Source organism: Hypanus sabinus, chromosome 5 (assembly GCF_030144855.1).
Source record: "Hypanus sabinus isolate sHypSab1 chromosome 5, sHypSab1.hap1, whole genome shotgun sequence".
Classification (NCBI taxonomy): Eukaryota; Metazoa; Chordata; class Chondrichthyes; order Myliobatiformes; family Dasyatidae; genus Hypanus; species Hypanus sabinus.
The window spans coordinates 171,285,042-171,300,471 of NC_082710.1; the positions used below are offsets into that span (position 1 = coordinate 171,285,042).

Sequence of the window (15,430 nt, forward strand, 5' to 3'; positions counted from 1 at the left end):
TCCTCCACCTCCCATCTGTATTATTCCCCCCTCCCTTCCTACCACATCCACGTTATCTGTCCTGACCTTCCTTAACCCCTCCCCTGCCTCCACTCTGCTACTCCGCTATCCCCCGCCGCCCAACTTCGGAAGCTGCTCTCACTCGCGCAATAAACCCAAGTAAAGATTTTTATTTGAAAGGAGAAAAAAAGCGATAACAATTTATTTTAGTAGGCAGCACCACGTTGTCCCGGGATCAGAACAAGAATGCAACCAGTTCAGGCGGGCGAACGGGCACCTAACGCCGGGGTCCTGAAGCCCTGGGAACTCCATGTGGTCTGCTGCTGCTGCTGGCGGTGAACCAGTTCAGGCGGGCGAACGGGCACCTAACGCCGGGGTCCTGAAGCCATGGGAACTCCATGTGGTCTGCTGCTGCTGCTGGCGGTGAACCAGTTCAGGCGGGCGAACGGGCACCTAATGCCGGGGTCCTGAAGCCCTGGGAACTCCATGTGGTCTGCTGCTGCTGCTGGCGGTGCGCAGCTCAGGCCCGGCACCGGATTTGCTATCAATACTAAGCTGAACAAAGTTAAAATCTCTGCTGGAGGACGCTTGTTCAGAACTGGGAAGGAGAGAGAGAAGGCGCCTGGGTAAGCCGCAGGGAGAATGCCAAGAGTAACACACACGGTAATGGAGGAAATCAGTAGGTCAGGCCGAGACTAGTCCCAAAGTAAGGCCACGGCCCGAAACGTCAGCTCTTCATTCCTCTCCGTCTATGCTGCCTGACCTGCTGAGTTCCTTCAGTATTTTGTGTACGTTGCTCTGGATCTCCAGCATCCGCAGAATCTCTTGTGTTGTAAATTTTTAGTGCGTTTTTGCCGAGGCTACTGAACTTGTAGGATGTGTGGGTATTGTTTATTATTGGGAGCAGCAGTAGCCTACTTAGGTGGTCGAGAAGGAACGGGGTGGACTACACACTGGACAGAGCTACAGTGACCCTGGTTAATAGGTTAACCCTATCAAATAGGACGAGCACGAGGTGCTGAGTGGCCGACTCCCTGCTCCCTTTGTAAATAAGATCAGAAAGCGCTGGGGAGAAACTCGCAGGTTGGGTAGTGAGAGAAATTATTAAATTAAAGACTACTTAAGGAGTCCATTTAGAATGTGCTGACACAGAAAGAGCGTGCAAAGCAACTTGCAGGGCAACGTATAAACCAATTTGCAAAATGAGGATGAAACAATAGCTTGCTGATTAAAGAAGCGATACGGGTAACGGGAAGACATGCTTAACGGTTGAACAATAACGGTCAAAATGCGCTGAGGCTGATAAGTGGGCCAAAGGGTAATCACATTTGTAATTTTGTAATGAGATTAAGGAAGAATGTCTGCACCTCAAATGGGTGCAACTCACAAAGTCGTAAACAAGTAGGGTATAAAAAACTGTGCAAAGTGTAATTCGGCACTCAATCTAGCAGGAGCTGGTTGGGTCCGACTCTGCAGACTCGAAAAATAAAGTTTACCGTTCTGCAAATTGCTGAGACTCAGTGTGTTTCTGACAGGTAGCAAGTGTGGAAAGGGAAACCGTTCGTGTTTCGGGTCTGAGATCTTCAGAATCTGTTATGTTCCCTGGGACCTCGTGGTTTCCTCCGGCTGTCCGGTTTCTTTCCACATCCCAAAGACTAGTGGGTTAAAAGGCCGTGGTAACTCGTGCTAGCGTGTTGGCAGAGTGGTGAAATCTGGCAATAGTGAATGGAAATGTAGGGAGAATAAACGAGCACTGAAATGATTGAAAGTAGATAAAATGCGGTTTGAGTGAATATGGATGGATTAAAAAATATGTGCAGCCCTAAGATTTTGTTTAATGTAGCATCGTGTTTAGCACAGACATTGCGGGCCAAAGGACATGTTACGTATTAGTGAACAGTAATTGGAAAAATTGAACCTACAAGTGTGAGGCCCAGGGTTCCATCTCGCTCGTCAGAATGAGGTTTGTGGTGGGGTGGTCCGGTTGCAGTGTATGCATTTATTCTGTTACCCAGCGGAGTGGGATAACATCTCAGAACCTGGACGCCACGTGCCAAGTAAGTACGTGCGAAAAATAACTATTTATAGAACACTTTTCATGCAGATTGATGTAGTTCAAAGCCCTTTACAATGTGATAAAAGTAAGAATATGAAAGATTTTTTAAAAAATTAAAAGACAAAGATGTTAGCGAAAAGCAAGGTTAAATAGATAGGTTTTAAGTTGGCGTTTAAAAGTGTCGGTTAGTCTGCACCGCTTATAGTTTTAGATATTGTGTTGCACAGTTTAGGAGCGAATTTCAAAAGAGCTGACCTGCCAATGATCATTTGAGGGAGAACTCATGCAGGTTATAAAAGGAAAGTGATCCTGTGATGGGAAGCTGAGGAGTACAACGTGATGGTCATCTCCCCCTCCCCCACTAGTTACTGAATTAAGCTTTTATATCTTCTCAGGATGGGGGGTGTGAGAATGATGTGGGTGGAGGGGAGGCTGGTTTCCATGATGTGCTGAGGTGCCCACAACTGTGCGGTCACAGCAGAGCAGGTACGATATCAAGCCAGTTAGGTGCCCTCTTGAACAACTGCTTACTGTATCTGTGTTTCATACGGCTGCATTCTGTCCTTCCCACAGACGGAGAGAAGGCAGGAGAGTCTAAAGATGTCTTCAGGTGAGTGAGTCATTGTGACAAACCCCATCAATGGGTGGCGTGGCTGTTAAAGTGATGACACTGAACAGACTAGAGTTTCTGAATCAGTCTGGATGACACACACAGTGCTCTGAACTCTCCCACCCAAGCCCACACCTGGTGTCTGTTAACAAACAGCAGCTCCCCTTCTGCATCCAGTGTCTCTGTTCTGTTATTTCTGCAGCCGGTGTGAGCCTGGGTCATATGACAGTCTAGGGATTTGTGTGGGAGTTTCCTGACTTCGTGTAATTAAAAAAAAAATCCCTGTAAACACTTATCCCTAGCAGGTAGACAGACAATGCAGTCAGGAAGTTGGTTTTATGTACTTGGAGATGCAGTGAGGAACAGGACCCATCCAGCCCAATCAGCTGCACTGGCCAGCAACCACCTTTCTAACCCAGGACAGATAACTTACTAACTAGTATGTCTTTGGGATGTGAGACGAAACCTATGTGCACGGGAGAAGCTGCAATAGAGTTGTGTCACCACACTACATGATGATCCCTTTTCAGACTGGGGTTACTGAGTCAAGGTTCAGGGATCTCTCGGTGCCCTTTAGTAAATGTCCATAAGACATAGGGGCAGAATTAGTCCGTTCAGCCCATCTGTGGTGTACTTCTCGGATTCCAGCAGAGGAGGCTTAAACCAACTTCTGTCTTGTAGATTCTTTCACCAGGATGAGTAGCTTGGTATTAGGTCGTGCTGGGGAGGCCATTGGGCCCAGCTGGTGTGTGCCCATTTTGCACAGTGGGAATAGGCACGTAAGATACTGCTCGTGGTCAGCGAGACCTGCACCACAGAACCAGGCCCTTTGGGCCACAGCATTCACCATCTACACTACTCCCATTTGTCATGTTGGGACTGTAATGCCTTAAACGTAGCTACTGTGTCTGATCCCACTGCCACATCCAGCGACTCGTGGGCCTGTTTCCATGTTGTGTAACTCCTTAACATTCGCCCAGTGCCTGTGTGTTTTAAGCCTCGGTACCTCAGTGTTCCGCTGCACATCTGCCTGAGGGTTGGCAGCCACAGTAGTGCTGTGGTCAGTGTGAGAAATCTCCAGTCAGTCTCTGTCCAGTTTCTGCCGGTGTCCGGTCAGCGGTTTGTCCATTCACCCTGTGGGTCCCCTCTGGGTGCACCAGTCCCTGCCCACATACCTACAAGTGAGGGTGAGTAAGTTGTGGGCTTGCTACGTTGACACCAGAGGTGTTGTGAGCGCTTGCATACTGCTCCTTAATCTGTGTTGGTTATTGATGCGAATGACACACTTCATTATGTTTCGGTGTACTTGACAAATAAAGCTAACCTTATCTTTTTATAACCTGGCATGGCTAGCAGCTCCATGGTGGATATGTCGAACGATGCATGCTGAATGATTTTTGCTTTCTGCAGGACTCGAGCTACTGTTGAGGAGCCAAGCCCTTCCTGCCCATTGCGGGGAAGTAGGTAAGTTCTGTCAGTCATGGGAATGCGGTGATATTTTGAACTTGTCCCTGAATATTTGCAATGGGATGTTCCCTGATGAGTTCTGACGAGCATTCTAGTATTTGTAGAAGAGATTAAGCTCCAGGAATGTGGATGATGAGACTTCACAGACTAGAGTCACAGAGTTAACCCTGGTGATACCCACAGTGCTCTGAACATTCCTCTTTTGATCTTCCTAACTGGCCTGTTGTCACATGTACCAAGGTATTGTGAAAAGTATTGTTTAGTGAGCCATCAATCCAGCCATCAAAGTATCAAGCTAGTAGAAAGGAAAGAGCAAAAGCAATGCATAAGACGTTGTTATAGTTGGAGAGGAAGTGCAGTACAAGCAGACAAATAAAGTGCAAGGTAATTTGGGGGAACGAAGAATCCATCTTTCGCATGGGAGGGTCTATTAAAGTGGCCAATAACAGAAGCTCCCTTGAACATGGTGATGAATGTTACCAACTTTTGTATCTTCTGACTGATGCGAAGGTAGCGGGAATGAACGCGGCAGGAGGGGCCTTTGGTTATATTGGCTGCTTTCCCAAGGCAGCAGGAAGTGTGGACAGTTCATGGAGAATGGGCTGGTTTGAGTGATGGACTGGGCTGTGTCCACCACGCTGAAGTTTTCTTGCAGAGCAGTTGCTGTAGCAAGCCGTGATGCGTAAGGGTAGAATGCTTTCAAAGTTTAAAGAAAATTTATTGTTGGAACGATTGCAGTACTGTGCTAAATTCTTGGGCACATGTATCTTATTGCTAGGGAGCTTTAAGAGTTTTGCACACTGCTGTAGTTGCACTGTACTGCTGCTGTAAAAAGAAACAAATTTCATGACACCTGAGTAGTAAACCTGATTCTGATGTGGGAATGAGGGAGGGAGAGGGGCATCATGGTAGGGAGGAGCAGGAAGCACCAAAAAGACACTGTCATCATCAATGAACCAATTGTTTGGAATCAAGTGCCCTTGCCTGGTGTCTCAGGGCTAGATGTGTCTGCTCCCACAGCACCCCCTGCCCCTGGCACCTGTCCACACCCCTTCTGTGGCATTTCACCCTCGCCATTTCCAACATCTTTTGCTCCTGCCAGATTTACAAACTCTCTCTCTCCCACATTGACAAGTACAGTGCAGTGCGAGTCTTGGGCACCCTAGCTATACGTGTGCCTAAAACTTTTGCACAGTCCTGTATTTGTCATCATGAGGTTCATTTTCTTGCAGGCATTTACATTAACAAAGATCGTCAAACAAAAAAGTGTAAGAGAAGAGAAACTTTTCAGATAAAAATAATACTGAGAACATGAGCTGTGGAGTCCGTGAAAGTGAATGTAGAATCAGTTTAGAGTTGAGGTCAGTTGTTAACCACACCAGTTCAGGGACCTGATTGATGCAGAGTAATAACTATGTGGTTTTTCTATAAGAATTGCTTGTGCGTCTGTGTTTTCACAGGGGCCTGGTTCTGTACGTTGCTGTGGTGGAGAGAAGAGTAGGAGATGGCAGAGAGGTGAGTGATTTATTGGAATGAACCCCATCATTGGTTGGTGTGCAGCTGTTAGTGATGACGCTGAACAGACTAGAATTTCTGAATCAGTCTGGATGATACACACAGTGCTCTGAACTTCCTCACCAACCACCCAGCTCCCGGCGTCTGTTGACACAAACTCGCCTTCTCCAACCAATGTCTCCGTTCTCCTGACAGCCGGTGACAAGGGAAGTTGCCTACACCAGTGAGGACAGCAGGAATAATGACAACTCCTATAGCTGATCGCAGAGCTCTGAGACTTACTGTTTCCAGTCAGTTGCTGAAGCTGTGTTTCCTGGGACTCTTCCACCTTCTGGCCTTGTTACAGGCGGAGAGGAGGGCCACAGCGTCACGAGGTGGCCGAGGCAGTGAGGTGAGTGAGGTCTTCCATCCAGGTGCCTGTTGAAGTGTCTCTCAAATACCCCTAATGTATCAGCCTTAACCACCATACCCAGCAGTACATTCCAGGTACTTGCCACTCGTAAAGAAACAAAGCCTGTATGGCTCTGTCCATATTTGAATGCATTCCCCTTGAAAGGATGTTTTTGGTCACAGCTGTCCACTCTATCCGTGCCTATGTAATCTTATGCCTCTATCAAGTGTGGAATGGAATATTCTCTGAACTCCAACAGAGTAGATGACAGGAATTGAAATAATGAATCTCCAGGAATGTGTATGATGAGATTTCACAGACTAGAGTCACAGAGTTAACCCTGGTGATAACCACAGTGCTCTGAACATTCCTGCTTTTGGTCAGTTACTGTAACTGTGTCACGGAACTGCACTTCAACTTCCTGTCTTTTTTCAGGTGGCAGGAACGGCAGGTGCGTCTAAAGACGGCTGTGGTCATGAGGTGAGGTACCAAAGGGGTTTCAGAGGGTGGGTGTTTTCACTTGGGGAAAACTTTTCAAGTAGACTGCTTGCATCTTTTTTCCCCCAGATTCAAAATTCGAATACTCCTCCATTTAAGATGAGAGGGCAAAGTCTAAAGGAGGTGGAACATTGGACAGTACAGCACAGAATGGACTGTCTATAAAATCAACCTTCAGTCTCTTACACTCCAAGGAATAAAGTCCCACTCTGTCCAACCTTTCCCCGTAACTCAGTCCCTCAGTTTTGAGAAATGCCCTCATATCTCCTCTGCACTGCTTCTAGCTTAATGGCATCTTCCCTACAGGAGCGGGATCACAACTTGAACACTTACGAGTCCAGAACTTCCCAAGAAATTTCTGCCAAGCACATTTAAAGCAAAGCTGATGTGAATAAAGAGCTGAGTGCCTTGTGTTGAACAGAGAGATGTAAATTGCCAGACTAAATATTTCAAGCTGTTGTGAGTGTTTGGAGTGGAGTGTTCTCTGGTGAACTCGAATACCAGACGACAGTCATTTAATGTGAAAGAAGACAGGACGTCAAAGAGTATACCACAGTACGGCGCTTCTGCCTATCATCTTGTGCCAACTTTATAATCTCACCCTAACTACCTACATAGCTCAAAATCCCCATCTTTTTTACTACTTTCATCCATGTGCCTAGCTGAGTCTCTCAACCCCACCAAGTGCATTCCAGGCATTTAACACTGTAGAGGGGAAAAAACTGCCTCTGATGTTCTAACTAGAATTCCCTCTGTTCTGGTGAACTCCAACAAGAGTAGATGAGAGGAGTGGAAATAACGGATCTCCAGGAATGTGTATGATGAGATTTCACAGACTAGAGTCACTGAGTCACCCTGCTGATAATCACAGTGCTCTGAACATTCCTCCTTTTGGTCAGTTACTGGAGCTCTGTGTCACAGAACCACACTTTAACATTGTCTCTGTTTTTCAGGTGGCAGGAACGGCAGGCACATCTGAAAAGACAGCTGTGGTCATGAGGTGAGGCACGAAAGGTCTTCACAGGGTGGATGTTTGCACTTGGAAAAGTTTACAAGCAGACTGCTGCAAAATTTGAATACTAAGAACATTCATTTAAGCTGAGAGGGTGAAGTTTAAAGGCGGTGGAACACAGCACAGAATGGGCTGTCTATATGATCACCCCTCAGTCTTCTACCCTCAAAGAATAAAATCCAACCTTCCCCATAGCTCAGTCCCTCAAGTCCTAAAAATGCCCTCATAAATCTCCTCTGTACAGCACAGAATGGACCCTTCAGCCCAAAAATCAAATCTTTAACCTCCACAATCAATCTAACTATTCCTTCTCACATAGCCCACCATTTTTCTATCTAAGGGTTAAATACCCCTAATGTGTTGGCCTCAGCCCCACACCCAGCACTGCATTCCTGGCACTTTCATTCTGTAAGGAGAAATCATACCTCTGATAACTCCCTGTGCTTTTCTGTACTCCCTTAAAAGGATGTCCTTTGGTACTAACCATTGCAACCCTGGGGGGAAAGGTCATGACTGTCCACTCTGTCCATGCCTCTTATAATCTTGTACACCTCCCTCGCATTGCCTGTCATCTTCCTTCACTAAAGAAAGCCCTAGCTTGCTCAGCTTTTCCACACAAGAGATGCGAGGTGTGTAAGTTCCCAGATCATTTTTGACTCTTAATCGTGTTAATTATTTCAAGCTGTTTGTGAGTATGGAATGGAACATTCTGTGGTGAACTCCCAACAGGAGTGGATGAGAGGAGTCTCTAGGAATGTGTATGATGAGATTTCACAGACTAGAGTCACTGAGTCACCCTGGTGATAATCACAGTGCTCTGAACATTCCTCCTTTTGGTCAGTTACTGTAGCTCTGTCACAGAAGCACACTTTAACATTCTCTCTGTTTTTCAGGTGGCAGGAACGGCAGGCACATCTGAAAAGACAGCTGTGGTCATGAGGTGAGGCACGAAAGGTCTTCACGGGGTGGATGTAGAGACTCAGAGGAAGCTATTTCACAGCTTCTTTCCCCAGAGTTGAAATATCAAATACTCAACAGTGAGGTGTTTCAAAGGAGATGTATGGGGCAAGTATTTTTACACAGGGTGGTGGATGCATGGGGTGGTGATGGAGGCAATTATGATAGAGGTGTGCAAGAGGCTCTTGGGCACACAGATGTGCAGAACATGGAAGGATAGTGGAGAATGGTTGAGACTAGAGCTAAAGGTCATGGATTAAAGGAGCAATGTTAGAGAGCGTAAGGAACTTCTTCACACGGCAGTGGTGGTGTGGAACGAGCTGCCCACAAAATTGATGGATGCTGGTTTGAATTCAGCATTTCAGAGGAATTTGAATGGAAGGGTAGCTGAGAACTAGGGAGTAGGTCATCTGGCCTGTCAAGTCTACTCTGCCATTCAACAGCCTCATGGCTGATCTCACCATGGACTCATCTTCATCTACCTGCCTTTCCCCCATAACCCTTAATTCCTCTCTTATGCAAAAATCTGTCAAATCTTTTCTTAAAATGTATTTACTGAGGTCGCCTCTGTTGCTTCATTGGGAAGAGAATTCCAGATTCACCGCGCTGTAGGAAAAGCAGTTGCTCCTCATCTCCATCCTAACTCTACTCCCCCTGAATCTTGAGGCTATGTCCTGAAGTTCTAGTGTGGAGGGTTATAGTCTGGGTGAGGGACTGGATAGAACAAAGGGCCTGTTTCTGTGTGGTAGATAAACATCTTGTGCAATTAGGTGTCATGAGTGTAACTTTGGCACAGCTTTGAGCTGAAGAGCCAGCTCCTGAGTGTACACAATGTATATCAATTCCGAACACTACCACACAGAAACAGGCCCTTTGTTCTCTCCGGTGTACTATTTTGTGTTCTAGTGGGAGAGTCAGAAACCAGAGAGCATAGTGACAGAATAAAGTGCCGGTTATTTAAATTGAAGTGCATGGAAATGCCTTCTCTCAGAGCCTGATAAATATTTTTAATTCTCTGCTCCGGAGGATGGTGGAGGCCAAATCGCTAGATATATTTAACACAGCAGCAGTAGTATGATCACTCAAGTCAAGTATGATGTTCTCCCAAAGGGTTACCGATGTTCCCTTACTGAAGAATGGTTGAGTGACTTTGTTTAATGTGCGGAGGCTGGTGCACGGGAAGCTACACATGGTCCTTGAGAGGTTGGAGTCAGGGTCCAGTGGCATGGCATGCAAGATGATCGGCTGTCTTCTCTCTGGCAGCCTTCCTCCTCCACTGCTGTTGTGATATCATCACCTTCCGCTAGCTCCTCCATTGAGGTTTTGGTTGGAACCTCCCCCTTGACCTTGCAACCATGGTGCCCTTATCATGAGTTAAGCTCCGGGCAGTTTTATTCTTGCGATCTCAAGCATGACGAGGTGACAATCCTCGGAGAAAACAAAACAACAGCACAGGAATAGGACCCCACACCTCTGCCCACAATGTCTGACCAAACACAACGGCAACTTTAAACTTGTACCTGTGCATGTTTCAGATCCCTCCAAAGTCTGTGGATAGGTCTCTTATCAGCTTTGCACATCAGGGCACTGCAATTTTTCCCCATTCCTCTGTACAAAACTACTCAAGCTCTGTCAGAGTACATGGGGATTGTGAGAGAGCTCTTCTAGTCCAGTCTCAAATTGCTAGACAAGATGAAAAGGTTGACTGCATTCTAAATGGAGAGAAAATACAAAAATCTGAGGTGCAAAGGGATTTGGGAGTCCTTGTGTAGGATTCCCTAAAGGTTAATTTGCAGATTGAGTCTGGTAAGGAAGGCAAATTTGATGTTAGCATTCATTTCAAGAGGACTAGAATATAAAAGCAAGGATGTAATGTTGAGACTTTATAAAGCACTGGCAGGGCCTCATTTGGGAGTATTGTGAGCTGATTGGGGCCCCTTATCTTGGAAAGGATGTTCTGAAAATGGATAGAGTTCAAAGGAGGTTCACGAAAATTATTCCAGGATTGAACAGCTTGTCATATGAAGAGTGTTTGATGGCTCTGGGCCTGTATTCACTAGCATTCAGAAAAATGAGGGGTGACCTTATTGAAATCTATCGAATGGTGAAAGGCCTTGATAGAGTGGATGTGGAGAAGATGTTTCCTATGGTGGGAGAGTCTAAGACCAGAAGACACAGCCTCAGAATAGAGGGACATCCGTTTACAACAGAAATGAGAAGGAATTTTTTTAGCCAGGGAGTGGTGAAATTTGCCACAGGAGGCCAGGTCATTATGTATATTTAAGGCAGAGATTGATTGGTCAGGACATGAAGGGATGCAGGGAGAAGGCAGGAAATTGGGACTGAAATGAATCAGCCATGATGAAATGGTGGAGCAGACTTGATGGGCTAAATGGCCTAATTCTGCTGCTGTATTTTTTGGTCTTGTGTACGGCCATGAGATCCATCTTCTTGCAGGCAGCCACAAAACAGTAACCCATTTCAAAAAAAAAGTCAAAACATCCAATCAAAAAACGAATGTCAAAATCAATAATCATCCGGAACTGCAGTTCACAAAGTGAGTCGGCAGCCCGTTAGTTGCAGTCCGTGGCCTTGGTTCAGTGCCGAAATGAGGAAACCATGTGAGCACAAGCTGAACACTGGCCCCACCCTGACCTTTTCCGTCTGGCTGGTTGCGTAAATCGGCCAAACATCAGGTTGCTTCCTGCTCTCGGTCCTGGGCCATTATCCACTGCCTCAATTTGGTCTGTACCCAACCTTTCCAATCTGGCCTGGCACTTAAATCTGTCAAATATCACCTTGTTTCTCGCTCTTGGGCCCAGGCCCCACTGCTTTCCCTCAACTCTGCTGCTTCAAACTGCCTCCGAGTCCATTCCAGTAGCGGCCAGATATCGTTTCATTGCTTGCTCTCAGGTCTGGGTGCTGCTGCCTCGGTTTGGCCTGTACACTCTATGCAGTGTGTACAGCCAGTTCTAAAGCTCACTGCTCCGGCCCTGCGTATTCACGTGTCTGACCAACATCCTCTTGAATGCTGTAGTCATATCTGCCTCCACCACCACCCCTGGCAACCTGCTCTGGGCTCCTGTCACTGTTACTTTAAAATGAAGCATGCCCTACACATCTGAAACTCTTCCTCTCAACATGCCCTCTCGTATTTGACATTTGGTGGGGAGGGGTAGTGAAAGAGTCATTGTCCTGAGGCAGAGATTGATTGAAATGTGAAAGATTGGGGGTGATGGGAAGTGGGCTGAGACTAATTGCCTGCCCGCACACCTTTGGGAGGTGACAGGAAACTGGAACACCCGGGGGGGGAAGCTACACGGTCACAGGGAGAGCATACAGACTGCAGTGGAAGGTGGGATTGTGGGTGGCAGGGTATTGCAGTGGTTAGCAGAGCACTCTTACAACACCCGTGACCCAGGTTCAATCCTGTGTACTGCTGGGTACTAGTGAATTCCCAATCCAAAGGTTCAGGAGTCGAGAAAGGGGAATAAAACTTGTGGCTTGCGGCAGTATATTAAGTGTTAGAAGAACAAAGATGTGGTTCATCTTGTACAAAAAGAAACTGAGTTTTAAAAAAAGTAACATTCCGGTGATAACCTATAAAGCAGCAGATCTAACACCTGTTGCAGAAGAACTACAGAAAAATCCAGAAGTAACTACATTGTTAGTGAATTGCCAGGTCTGTGGACAGTGCTGACTGACTGTCTAACTGGTTTTATTTGTTTTTATTTCCGCCTCGCTATCTCTGGCATCAGCGCGTCCACGTGTGGCTCCAGTAGACCTAACTGGGAGAGAGTGGCCCATTCAGCCCAGCGGGTATACGCTAAGCTCCCACATTGGGAGCCCAGCTCCTGGGAGCGGCAGGTTGACGATGGGCTACCGGAACTACACGGTCCACACTCAGCGTGGCTGTGCTGTGTCTGATGGGGAAACATTTCCGATTTACTAACGAGGGCCCAGCAGCCGTTCTGCAGCACGGAGGTGAGTAACTCTTCTCTAAGTTGTTGCTCTGAAAGTTTGGAATGAGGATGTCCCCCGGTGAACTTGCCCAGTGAGCCAGATTCCTTTCTCGAGTGAACTGGAATGTGAATGATGAGACATCACAGACTAGAGTCACTGATTTAACTCTGCTGATGTTCGCAGTGCTCTGAACATTCCTCCTCCTGGTCGCTGACCGGGTTATTACTGTGACATGAGCTGAAATGGTGGAAGAACCTGTGCATGATCTAGACCAGGGGTGGCCACAAAGGGTTCTAAAATTTGACAGGGGGGCCGGACCAGGAGCAGATGGACAGAGTGTTTTGGTAATACACCTCATAAGAGAAAATAAAATATCATGGGATATGTAGAAAACATGTGCTTTTATTTCAATTGAAAATGAACAAATGCATTACAACAAAATATCTGTCTTTGAAGTCCCATGGTATTTAGCTATTTATTGAAATGTCTTTTAAAACACTGAAAATTAAATGAATAAAATACAGCTTTTTTTAATAGTAACATTATTTTAAAGCACTGAAAATTCTGTTATCTTTCAAGATATTATCATCATCACTCTCCTCCTGACTGTCCTTATTTCAAAAACGGTAGGAGATGCAGGTCTACTTGTCCTGCTCCTTCTTATTCAATTGTCCCCTGTGCCAAAACTCAACAACGACCCGCACAATGACAGAACAGTGAGAGCGCGCCAATATGCGGAGCTCTGTGCTCGCAAATCCCCGCAGGCTATCTCCCTTAGCCGGAACGCTGGCTAATTGTGAGCCAGTTCGGATGTGCCAGGAAATGGGTCGCCACAAGGTCACAAAGTAAAGCGCAAATGTGGAGTAATACGCTGCACCTCAACAAAGGTCAATGTATATAGAGTGCGTCATCTATTGGGAAAACGCCAGAATTGCGGGGGGGAAAACGTTAACAAGGTTTATTAATATAATTTCATCAAGTTCTGCGGGCCGGATTAAAAAGCTTAACGGGCCGTAGTTTGCCCATGCCTGATCTAGACTGATCATTCCAGCCACAAGTACAAAACGAAGGGCAATAACTGAACTCAAAGTGAAAGTGCATGACAGCAACTAAAGCACAGTATAGTTACAGCTCCAGGCATGGCACAGCGTGGGTGAGCAGCTGAATTGCAAGGGCCAAGATGAGGTAAATCGGGGGTGGGGGGTCATCTTTAGCATATGGGAGGTCTGCTCGGGAGTCTGATAGCAGCGGGTTAGACGTGGGATTTGAGCCTCGTGTTGTGCGGTCACAGGTTTTTCTGTCTGGGGGAGATAGGAAATGAGAATTACAAGGCTGTTTTCCTGATGCGGCGAGTAGTGTAGACAGAGTGTATGGAGGGGAGGCTGGTTTGTCTGTATCCGCAGTTCTGAAGTTTCTCGCCTCTCTAAGCTGTGATGCATCGGGGTAGAACGCTGTCTGGTACATCAATATGGAGATAAATTGTGTGCAGAATTTGTTTTGTGGAGCCCCATTTCATGTTCTGTCTGTTCTGCAGGTGCATTGAAGAGCTGTAGAGTCTTTTCGCTGGTGGCTGTGGCAGAGAGGTGAGTGAATTGTTGTAAAAAGCCCCATCATTGGGTGGTGGTGTGCAGCTGTAGTGATGACACTGAACAGACTAGAGTTTCTGAATCAGTCTGGATGATACACACAGTGCTCTGAACTCTCCCACCTGCCACTGGCTCCTGGTGTCTTTTAACAGCAGCTCCCCTTCTCCGGCTAATGCTTCCGTTTTGTTCTCCCTGCAGCTGGTGACAGAGGAAGCACCCTGGACCATGGGATCTCCAGCCCCAGAGGGAGAGGGCAAGAACAATGATGACCCCCATAGTGGCCTCTTTGTGCCTAGATACAGTGGTATTCTCTGCCTTCAGGTGTCGCTAGGGGTTAAATTGTAGACAGTGTATCCAAAGTCTGTAATAAACTTAATAAAATTGTTTCACTTAATAAAATTGTTGCAGCTTCTTTGAAACATACTGATTGGACTCACACCACAAATGAATCCAACAGAACTGGCCTTAAAAAAGAAAGGGCAGGGTATTAAATAAATCTATTAATGGGAAAACTACTGGACTTGCTCTGATACTTGATAAATTGGATCATTGCGGTTCCATTTGCAGTGAGTTTTTTGTGCATAGTGCCGCACTCTCAGCCTGAAAAATCTTGGTCCAATGATATAAAAAATCATCATGACTGGAGACGTCCTTGGCTGCAGTTGATAGTCATGACACACTCTGTGCCTTAATATGCCCTCCACAAAGTGTTACAAAACCTTGGCCATTAGATCTTGTAGTTGATCTCACCTGCCCAGTATGCTGTGGAACTGGCTTTGCATGCTGGGGTAGGCATATACTTACCTCATGGGGGTTAAAGGTTCCTTGCTACCCTCACCTGGTTTAGTCTCTCAGCTATGCAGATGCAAGGTCCACAACAAAGTAGATTGTGAGGTTGTCCCCTTGAAAGTCACTACCTTTAATCCAGATGAAGGGTGTCAACCAGAAACACTCCCATTTTGCTCCACACAAGCTGCCCTGCTGAGTTCCTCCAGCATCTCATTGTTCCAGATACCAGCCTCTTCCATTTACCTGCACCCTGTGCTATCCTGGGAGGTTTTCTCAGAACATCATCTCTAGCAGGTTTAAGTGATCTGTCTCAGGGTTGAAATTTGTATGCTCGCTCTGAAACAGTATGATGAGATGGCCTCAATCTCCCTACATTAAAGACATACTTCACTGTCACTGGGTGGCATGGTAATGTCAGCTGTAAAATTAATCAGTTCATTTCACACTCTGGTTTTGCCCCGGTGCCTCTGTTTGCAGAGATAGAATTGGTAAATTGTAGGCATTCTATGTTTGCTTCGGGCTGCACTGGTACTTCATGGATGTGTTGGTTGTTGAGGCAAACAATGCCTTTCACTTGATGTACATG

At 46.3% G+C, this 15,430-nt stretch overlaps 1 long non-coding RNA gene across 2 annotated transcripts; it reads left to right on the forward strand.

Moving 5' to 3' along the window:
• The first annotated feature begins 420 nt into the window (after positions 1 to 420).
• LOC132394581 (uncharacterized) lies at positions 421 to 15,107 on the forward strand. 2 transcript variants are annotated; one of them, XR_009512382.1, is made up of 11 exons: positions 421 to 626; positions 2,630 to 2,666; positions 4,077 to 4,130; positions 5,594 to 5,648; positions 5,844 to 6,039; positions 6,475 to 6,519; positions 7,491 to 7,537; positions 8,443 to 8,489; positions 12,265 to 12,490; positions 13,049 to 14,052; positions 14,254 to 15,107. It is a non-coding gene; the product is annotated as an uncharacterized LOC132394581 (long non-coding RNA). The 2 variants fall into 2 exon arrangements; XR_009512381.1 differs by having other exon boundaries at positions 427 to 626; positions 14,004 to 14,052; positions 14,254 to 15,105.
• Positions 15,108 to 15,430: the final 323 nt, after the last annotated feature.